This window comes from Arvicanthis niloticus, unplaced genomic scaffold (genome assembly GCF_011762505.2).
Source record: "Arvicanthis niloticus isolate mArvNil1 unplaced genomic scaffold, mArvNil1.pat.X pat_scaffold_1362_arrow_ctg1, whole genome shotgun sequence".
Taxonomy (NCBI): Eukaryota; Metazoa; Chordata; class Mammalia; order Rodentia; family Muridae; genus Arvicanthis; species Arvicanthis niloticus.
Genome location: NW_023045342.1, coordinates 26,510 through 37,110, shown reverse-complemented (window position 1 = coordinate 37,110; position 10,601 = coordinate 26,510). Strand labels below are relative to the sequence as shown.

Genomic DNA, 10,601 nt, shown 5'->3' with positions numbered 1-10,601 from the left:
TATCACAAGCAAGAAGTCTCCTGCTTATTGTTCTCTTTACGTGTAATGAGGAATATAATAGAACACCTAATTTATTGGGTTTTATGAGGAATAACAGAACACTCTTAAAGTACTTAGTCCAAGTATCTGTACATAAACGAACGAGCCACAACTGGTCACTCCAGACTGCCACTGAGGGCTAGTGTTAGCCTTATCCCCAAGACATGATGCAAACACTGCGTGGGTATAGGAGAAAATGAAGATGAAGTCTGTGTTCCTTCTAAGCCTTCTAGACTCTTCCAAACTAGCCAGCCAGTCTCAGCATCCTCTCAGGGCTGATCCACAGGTATCCAAATCTTTCAGGTCTACCGTCATGACTTCCTGTTGGAGATGAGAGCCAGCTACCTGCTCCTAAAGACTTGACACTCCTTAAAACTTCCCCTCAGAGGTAGACATGGGCACACAAGCGTCAGCACGCTGACATCTGCTCTTGATCTTGCTCAGCTTTCAGAGGAAGGGAAGGCATTGTTGATGCTGATGCTGATGTTGATGTTGGTGATGCCCTGCTCCAACAGCACTTATGTTACTGCTCCCCATGATCCCCCAAGGCCCTGCCAGCAGAAAACATGTTCCATTTTATTTTGCCTTCCCCACTACTGGACAGACTTTGAGGACTCTTTGAAGACATTTTGGGGTATTGTTTCCCCAGCATATGTGGGCAGCATCACTACTTCCAACCCCTCAGGACTACTTAACAACATCAGCGAAGCAATTAAGGCCAGTTTTCAGGAAGATGCCAGCGGCTCTGCAGAGTCTGGATGGGAGTCTCAGCCCAATTATTTCCAGCTAGTTGTGAACTGCAGAAAAGTGGACTTTACTTCATTAGAACTTCGGCTCCCACTGATTAAAAGTCGGCTGTGTTGTAGACGGCAAGGAAAAAATGAAACAATTAAACTTGTCATCAATAAAATTGCTGCGTATTCCTCAACACAGGGTTTTACTCCTCTCCAGAGGAGTGATTAAAATGAACTGATTGAACTATAATTTGATTGACTGGAGAGCCCCCGTCCATTGCGCTGAAACCGAGCTCACGTTTATTGCTGTTCTTAGCTTAGGACATAAAGTTTGTCTGCACTCATGCCAAAGCCCAGCGACAGATGCTCTGAATCTATCAGGTGCTGGCCCTACTTAGGGACCAGCAAGGGACAGTGACAGGCAGGGCTACCCAGCAAAAAGTGCACAGATACCAGCCCTGGCACCTGCATTTCTTCACATAACCAAAGAGAACATATGGATACGGTTCCCACTGAGTACTTTGAAAAGAGGAAATTATCCACATGGACCCCATCTCAACATGAATTCTTTGAGGCTGAGACCCCCCCACCATGGCTGTCCCAGGGTGCTGTGAATAGACAAAAATCAGAATGTGATCTGATTGTTGTGGGGATAAAGGATGCTAAGTCTGTGAGCTAAAGAGAGAAAGTGGCATACAAGACCAGGAAGGCGCAGAAACAGTTTCCACTGGAACCTCCAGAAAAGAGCTTGCTCTGATGAATTCTTTAGTTTTAACCTGGAGAAGCCAAAGCTAATCCTTGGGTAGCCTTTGAAGGTAATAGATCTCCATTGTTTCAGACTACTAAATTAGTGTAACAAGAAATAAACACAGAGGGTCACAGGAGCCCCCGTGGCTGAGGTGGAATCAGATGCCAGAAAGAGAGCAGTGTGCACACAGTGGCTGGACTCCGGGGCAATCACGGGAACGCATACCCCATGCCACGAACACGCTTCAGAGGACCTGGAAGCCATTGTAACTGTGATGAAAGCGATCGTAGTTTTGTTCTCTGACACCCTGCACCCAGTAGGTGTTCAACAACAGTTGAGTGATTCAAAGATGACTAAGAATTCGTGTTTAGATGCAGTTCATGCTAAAATTAAAAGCGGTTTTTTTCAAGTGAACTGGATAAATATTGAGTGAATCAGATGGTCACACCCAAGTTTCCTTAGGTAGACAACAGGATATTTGGTCAGAAAACTATATATATTTAACACCATGGAAGTAAAATAAAGGAGTAGAAGGAGGAGAGAGCAGGCCATATTTTAATTCCATTTACCCCCCTGGTGCTTTGTGCCCATCCCTAGCATTGATCTGAGAGTTGCATCTATGTCCCCAAGGTCCTGAAGTGCACTGAACATTGAGTTGGGACTTACACACTCTACTAGGCTCCATAACAAAATACTATAGACTGTGTGACTTAAACTATAGGGACTTATTTTCAGGATTTGGGAGGCTAGAAGTCCCAGGTCAAGGTGTCAGCCAATTCCATGTCTACTCAGGCTGTCTTGGTAGCACAAAGACTCCTTACCATGTCTACAATGTGTCCTTTCCTCTGTACACTAACGTCAATGTCTGCCTCTTATTTTAAAGACCACTAATTACACCTTGAGGGGTTACACCCCACACCAGCAGGACAGTTGTCTCCATTGGAACCCAAGTCCTTCTCTCCAGATAGCATTGCCCTGGGGGGTTAAAATTTGAACTCCTGGATTGGGGTGAAGGCAAAGGCTCCTGACTAAGGGAATGCTATAGTCAAACTGATGTTGTCTTCAGTTGGAGAAACATTCTAGGGCGCTAGGCAAAAGCAGCGTGAGGCTCTGAATTCTCTCTCAGAAGCTCAAAGGAAACTCTAAACTATCTATAAATAAATAACTGGTGGATGCGTGTGTGTGTGTGTTGTGTGTGTGTGTGTGTGTGTGTGTGTTGAACACTTAATTTGTAGACATTGTTCAGAACTGTTACTGTACAACAAAAATGTACAGAACAAAGTCTGGTACCAGGCCTGCCATTCATGCCATGTCCCTTAACAATTGATGCCTGCTGCCATTTTCTGCTGGAGGATAAATGTGATTTCCATATGTCAGGTGGCAATCCTTAAAAGGCCTCCAATGATTCATATTTTAGTGATGAATATTTCATATTCATATACATTTAATGCTTCCTGGCAAACAGCCTATGTGTGGCCTCCCCAATGCCTCCTTCCTAGCAACTAAGGCCTTTTGTCATCCCAGCATTCAATGGGCTCATAGTTGTTTTCTGTGTGAGTCTCTCAGTTCCTGACACCAAGGCCTGCCTCTCCTCCTCAGCTCCACACACTGAAGGGAAGATGAATCAGTGTGGCCTCTGTCTTAAGAATGACTCAACGGCAAAGGACCCTCCAACCTTGCTTCTGATGGTCCTTGGGCATAACCCAGTGCATCATGTTTCTTAGAAATGGGGACTTGGGAAGAGATGAGCCTGGTGTTGGGGCTGAGCAGAAACTGTGTGGAAACTATCCTGTGAGGCCAGCCTCTCACTGAGTTTCAACCAAACCTCCAGGGGAATCGTTCTCCAATTGCCATGATGAAAGGAGAGGAAGGGACAGAGCAAGAAGGGTAGGCAGCTAGAGCTTGTCTTCTCTAGCAGGCCACTGTTTCCCATGCTCTCCAACACCACCTCCATGCCAGCAGCTCCCAAGAATAGACTCCAGCTACTAAGTACCATCACCTGCTGTGTACCATGTAGGTCTCTCAAGCCCACATCTACCTGTTTCATCTCCCATAGGTACACACCTCTCCCTACTCCCACTCTTACCTCAGTCTTAACCTGTCTCAGGAAATGGCATCTGTCTCTCTGGGATGCTACCCTTCTCCCTTTCTCTCCACCTCAATGTCCAGCTGACTGCCCAAACTACATTACTCTACTTCCCAGATATACCTTAAGCCCACCTATCTCTCCCTAACCCTGCTATCCATTAGCATGGCCACCTGAAACAGGGTAGCAAGGTGCTCCACCACCTAACTACACCGTCAACTCCCACTGAATCCTCTTAGGGCCACGATCTCCCGTGACTATTCTTCCCAATCTTCCAAGGTGATCACTTTACAGTGTCAATAAATCTGGTCACATTGTCTACTTTCAAAACACTTTGACCATTTCTCTTCTCGCTAATGTAAGCTCAGGGCCTCTCCTTTTGTTGGGTCCTGCTGCCCAGCATGTGGACATGTTCATGTGGGCTTGGCATCTCATAGCTCTTCCCTACCCTCACCATGGCAGTTTTCATTGTCCATGGCCTTGCTCCATGATACTCCTGCTCCTGGACTCAACCCCACTCTTCACACAATAGTTTTTTTTTTCTTCCCCCAACCTCAGAAGCCTAGACTTGCTACCCCAACTTCATGTTTTATTCCGGTCTCACTCATGATCTCTTCACATGACCCACCTTTATCTCTCATGTCACAAACTCATTTCCTTCTTCTGTTTCCCTTCCTTCATCATTGGTCTCCTTCTGTAGCCTGGAGGTTTCACGGCTGCTCATTCCAGGTCCACAACAGAAACAATGCTTGGTGGCTGCCCAGCTCATCTCTGCTTGTCTACATGAGCTACCCAAGATCCCATAATTGACAAGTGGCAGAGCCCAGAACTCAAAGCCAGAACTGTCCCCCAAAGCTCACACATTTAAGACAGATCCTTATTTGACCTCCAGGAATGATCTTTGGCAGAGCCGTGTACCTCTCTTCCTCCACCCATGATGCCAGAAATCCATGTGCCTAAGCTAACATTCCCATTGAAGGAACCATTAAAATGGCATCCCCACACCAAAAAAAGGCAAGAGTAACTTCTGAAGTATGTAACTGAGAGAGCTGTTATAAGAGCCTGTGCACCCTCCAGGGTGGCTTTTTGTTCTGCTTACTTTTTAGGTTGTTCTGATCTAGGTAGAACATATTCTTCCCCCTCACCCAATCAGTACTGGAAACAACCCGCTACTTCTCCCAAACATCTCCAACCATCTTTGTGTTCCTACACACCAAATCTTGTGTAGATGAGACCATGAAAAATTCTACATGCTTTTCTGTTCATCTATTACAAATATTTTAGTGTCCAGTGTCATATGCTATAGGTCCACTCAGTTCTACTGCATCTATGGGGCACCTTGGCAACAACCAGCATCTCAACTTCATGGGTGTTTCAGTGTATCTCCACCTCCTTCTGTGCAAACGTCATATCAAGTGTAAATTCTTCTTTGCCTAGTAGCTGGTGCAGGCCAAAGCGTACCCAGACAATACTCACAAGGGTGTCATCTGTTTGTCCTCTGGGGATATGTTGTAGCCTCTAGGCAACAGCTCTATGATGAGGTTTACAAGTTTCTCAGAGGAACCCTGGGGTCCTCTCCTGTTTGTTTGACTGACATTTTTCTTTCTCTCGGTTTTTTTCTGCTTTCCCATTCTGCACACATGGTCACCCATAATTAAACCACTTACACTCAACTTGATGCCTCAGCCTCTTCTTTCATGGGAAGTCAAGTTAAGAAAGTCCAACTTCCTTGCAGTCAGTCATCATCCAGCGAACACATGTTCACCAGGGTCTCAGGCTGAAAAGAAAAGAAGAAAAGCAAGTGATGACTTTCAGTGGCACCCCAAACTGGACAACTTTGGAGGCACAGATCACAGACATGGGCAGAAACCTATCCAATGAGACCATCCTCCCTCGGCCTAACCACTAATGTGCATGAGACTGTAGGTCAGTGCCCTCTGCCCTGAACAGCCTGTCCCATTAGCCTGGCTCTGTGACCTTTTCGGACTTATCCTCAAAGCCTTATTCTTCTTCCTGAAATACCCCTCCAGAATACCACACCCCATCTCCTGGTGGATAGTTAGTTTTCCCAGTCCCTGGGGCCTATCTATCTCCAGCCTCCACCTGTGTAATCCCACTGGGCTTTGCACTTAGAAGGGCTCTGCATTTCATTTGGCACTGGACCTTGCACATGATCTCTCTCTCTCTCTTCTCTCTCTCTCTCTCTCTCTCTCTCTCTCTCTCTCTGTGTGTGTGTGTGTGTGTGTGTGTGTGTGTGTGTGTGTATGTGTGTGTGAACACATATATACATAATTATATTTTGGACTATTTTAATTGGAGTCTAGACAGTCCAGTAATGACCACCTATATATTAAAGAGTCCAGTAACTACTCAGTCCAAGAATCTGGAAAGCTCAGAAAAAAGTGGGGTCTAATGATGCATCCTGTCCTGAAGCTAAAGGCCTAGAAGCTTCCTGGATGGCCACTGGTACTGAGTCCAAGTAGGAGGTGGAAGCTAATATCCACAGGCCATAGAAGCTGATGCTCTTGCTTGGAAAGGATAGCAAGATGCTATTCTTTGTCCTCCACTTTAGTCTATCTCAGCCCCCAGCCTACTGGACAGTGTTGTTCACACTTAGGGTGAGTCACAGGTTAAGTCCTCTCCTCAAACGCTGTCCCATATGGAAACACCCTCACAGACACATCCAGGGTGTGCTCTACTAATCTTTGAGATGTCTGTCAAATCAGTTACACTGACAGGATTAACCATCAAAAATAAAACTGCCCTACAGGATCTCTCACACCTCTGTAGAATCTCGCTCTTCCAGGCTCATCTCCACCAGAACACCCAGAAATCAAAACTGGGTTATCTGTCAAGAGGAAAAGATTGTTTCAACGCTGCTTCTCTGTTCATTTTCTTGGGGATTTTGGAATCAGGTCAGAGTTCAACTGGAGAAAACCACATATTCTGGGATTGGCCATAAATATTGTCTACAGATGGGGGGTATGCAGTGAATTCTAAGAGGGGCAGACCAAGAGAGCTTTTGTATACCTCCCTTACAGAGCCACAATGTCTTATTTTAGTATTTTGTGGGTCTTTAAATACCCATGGTTTATTTATGAACTAAGGGTTATTATCTGTTTGAAACTTCATTAAGTCCTTCCCTGGGGATAGTCTCGGCTGAGGTCCTTTTAGATGATCCCTCCCCAAATATCTGTCTAATTTAGATTTAATAGAACAGTTTATTGTATGTTGATAAAATAATAATGAAATATAAAGCCTTCACTGAGACTTAGGTAACAGATACATAATCTATCGCTGTAAAGCACCATGCAAATGCTTTTAATAATCAGCATTTAATATGCAGCAACCCAGACGTAAATCCAGCCTAACCACACATTTGGAAATTCATTTTAAGCAGCTCATGAGTTTCTTGAGGGTGGGAAAACCTTAGGAATGGTTGTGCAGTGAGCCATCTGGTGTCCTTGAGCCCTTTAAAGCCTGGTAGGAATTCAGGGACCTCATTAGGAAAGGCTGCCTTGCAAGATGCCCTCCAGTGTCCCCTCCCTGAGATTAGATCTGTGGATGCTTGCTAACTCAGCCATGCATTTTAAGGGAATCCAACAATAAAATGAACCCAGTCTACCCCTAACCAGGTAATGTCAAACCCAGGTTTGTTGAAAACTTGTTGACGACTGCCACTATTGGACTCTCTGTGAGCAGTGAGAAGTACTGAGAGGCCACAGGTGCTGGCTAAATCTTACCTGAATTTCATGTTCTCTGTATCTCAGACTTGTCTCCACATACAGTTGCCCAGTCAAGGAATGATACCAAATATTTAGCCCAAATGCTAGAATCAAGTTATCTTTTCTCTTCTTTTTCTGTATCTTACCTTTGAAAGAACTTGTTGGTTCCTGAGTAACTGACACTCTGGGTCCTATTGGATTTATGCAAGAGGTTACATTTCATATTGTGGGTTTTGTATTTGCTCAGAAAGTCTCTTTTTTAAAAATGTAAAACGGAACTACCACACAACCCAGCTATTCTACTCCTGTCTAAATACCCAAAGAATTCCATTTCTTACCATAGAGATATTTGCACACCCGTTTATTGTTGCTCCATTTATTATTACAAGGAAATGAGACAAACGTAAATATCTATCAACAGATGAATAGATAATGGGGATCTGGAACAGATATAAAATGGAATATTATTAGGACCTAAAAAATGAAGGTATCTCTTTTAGAAAAAATGGATGGGCTTAGAATGTGTAATATTAAGTAAGGTTAGAGAGAGAAAAAACACATATTTTTCCTTATATGTGTTTTCTAGCCTATATGCATACATGTTTATATGTAAACATCTGTAAGTATAACATTTAGAAAGGAGACTAAGAGAAGATAACATGAAGTTATGAGGAAGGACATTCGGAATGCAGGCAAAAAATGATTCATGTATCACGAAAGAGGAAGAAAGCAAATTTTCTCTAGTCTGTACTTCATCATAATTCATTTCCTGTCTATAATAGATGAATGCGTAGAAATGTAATTGATGATGAACATAAAAACCCAAAGTGAAGCCCCACAGCTTCAGACCTGCACAGAGGTTCACTGAGATGTACAGAATTTGGGACAGGGCAAATGTCTGAGTGGCTGCCTTAGTGTAGCTGAGTAATGTTTCATTTATGAGTTTATTACAGTAAAGTTATATTCAAAATATAAAACCAGAAAGTCTCCAAGACAGAGAAAGGAAATGGTCATGTTGAACCCATTCTGGTTGACTCTTGTCTAATGCCAAGCAAGTTGCCTCTGCTCACAGGGACGCAAGGTAAAGCTAAGCCTCCCCACCTCTGGCATCCCCAGTACCTGAGCCACTCTACAGTCTTATATTTCTTTGAAATTAACTGTAAAACCAGGACTTGGAAAATACTTGCCTACTGTGTATGAAGTCCTGAGTTCAATACCCAGCACTGCCAAATGATGATGATGGTGGTGGTGGTGGTGACGATGATGATGAAGAAGATGAAGATGATAATAGTAAGTTATTTAACTGTAAGCCCAGAAGTTGGTAGGATGAGAAGAGTACTTAATTTGGAAGCCCATCACTTGAGTTTAAGGCCAATACCCCATCTTGGTAGTGTATGATATGTAGATATGTATGTAGACATGAGACAGCCCATTCCTTCAGTGTCTCCAGAGAGGTTGGCTTTCATGGACTTACAGCACACACTCAGCTCCTGTACTCTGCCCCAGGGAAACAGTGCTCGAGCTCATTAGCAGATACACTCACTCAGCACTGATTAATCTGCTGAGTACGGAAACATTACAGAAAGCAGAGAGCATGTCAACACCAAGTGTAATTCTGAAGCTAAACTGAGGGCTGGGAGCTGGTGAGCAAGTTCCAACCACAGCAGTGGTCCTGTCAGGGTGCTCTGAGTACTGACAGGTGAACTGTAGACCCCTTTGGAGCAAAGAGAAGAACAAACATGTAAGAGGAGAATGGTGGAGCCCAAACATTTCCTGGGCTAGCCTTCCCTGGGCTAGCCTTCTCTGAACCAGCCCTCTGGCCAAGACTCACCTCTGGTCACTGAGAACAAGAAGTCTCCTGGCTATGTGGCTCATCTCAAAACTTGGTGTATAGAAGACTAGCATTTGAAGCCAATGCCGGCGAGCTGCTTAAAAGTCCTGTCTTCCTGGTTTCAGATGGAAATTGGGACTGATGATCCCCCTGGAGCTATGGAGAGAATCTTGAGTTCACATGCATGAAACGTAGCTTGGTGGGGACTTGTAGTGATCTCCCCTTCGTTCTGAGTTTATGGGTTAAAGTCGGTGGAGAGAAGGAACTACAGAGAGAAAAAAGGTGGAGCCTACTTCCTCCAGCTGCAGCCCCCAACATCCCCATGCCTCCCTAAAGATCCTTACATTTTTCAAATGTATCGGGCCAGGGCAAATGCCTGGGACAATGCCCAGGGGTGACATAAAGGGATTATAGCCCAGCTGTACTCAAGCTGCCACCTCCTGTGGGGACATTTTTTCTTGGAAGCTCTGAAAGTCCAACAAGGAAACAATAGCATCAGCTCTTACGTGGTAACACACGCCAGCTTAACAGTCCTGGTGTTTTCAGATGTGTGCACGCACAGATGCACCTGCACACACAAGTATGTGTGACTGTGCATGTGCAGTGGGACTAGTGAACACAGATGCATGCACCCACTCACACCCACACAAATCTGCACACAGTTAGACTCATGCAGCTTTGTGTTTATATAGAGATGTGTGCATAAAGACTGATGTACCCCCAACAAGAGAGAGGCAAATAGACACAATATATGTACCCTAATAAAAAGTCACTAAGCAGTCACCTTCTTATGAACTATATATCAATGAACGAGAGCACATGTTCAATGAGTTTAAAAACTGGGGGATGCAGAAAAGACATCTCCAGACTCAAATTTAGTTTCCAAGTCAATTCTAGAAGCACTGTCAATGGCCAGCATGGAGAAGAGGGAAGGTAACACAGAGACAGTGTCCTGTCACAGGGAAGAAAGTCCACCTGTCGGAGACCACATGGAAGCAATCTGGCAGCGGGGGCTCTGCTGTCCTCAGATGGTGGGCAGTTCTCTCCAATTCTTAGAGCTCCTGGCCCCAACCCAGCTTTCCTACCTTTGTAGAAAGGAATTTTCAAGGAATTCTTGGCTGACCAATGTAAGTGGACTTTTCCATTTATGCCCGAGTTCCTGAAAAAAATGACTCTGAGACTAAATTATTTATGAATAAATGCCCAATCCATAAGCTTAAACTTGTTCTCCCACTAGCTCATACCTTAATTAACCCATTTATTCTACTCTATGAGGGCCACCTGGCTGGTTACCTCTTCTCGGGTTCATTTGTCTGCCTCTTCAGAGTTTGGGTGATTTTTCTCCCCTGCCTGACTATCCCAGAATCCTCTCTCTCTACTGGAACTCCCACCTCCTATTTGCTGCCTAAGCTAATAGGTCAACAGCTTTTTATTGACA

The 10,601-nt window shown here is 44.4% G+C and overlaps 1 long non-coding RNA gene across 1 annotated transcript; it reads right to left on the bottom strand.

Annotated features, from left to right (window-relative positions):
* Positions 1 to 166: 166 nt before the first annotated feature.
* LOC143433857 (uncharacterized) lies at positions 167 to 10,215 on the bottom strand. The gene is made up of 4 exons (XR_013070236.1): positions 9,164 to 10,215; positions 7,671 to 7,772; positions 5,275 to 5,384; positions 167 to 894 (listed from the first exon to the last, which is right to left on the bottom strand). It is a non-coding gene; the product is annotated as an uncharacterized LOC143433857 (long non-coding RNA).
* Positions 10,216 to 10,601: the final 386 nt, after the last annotated feature.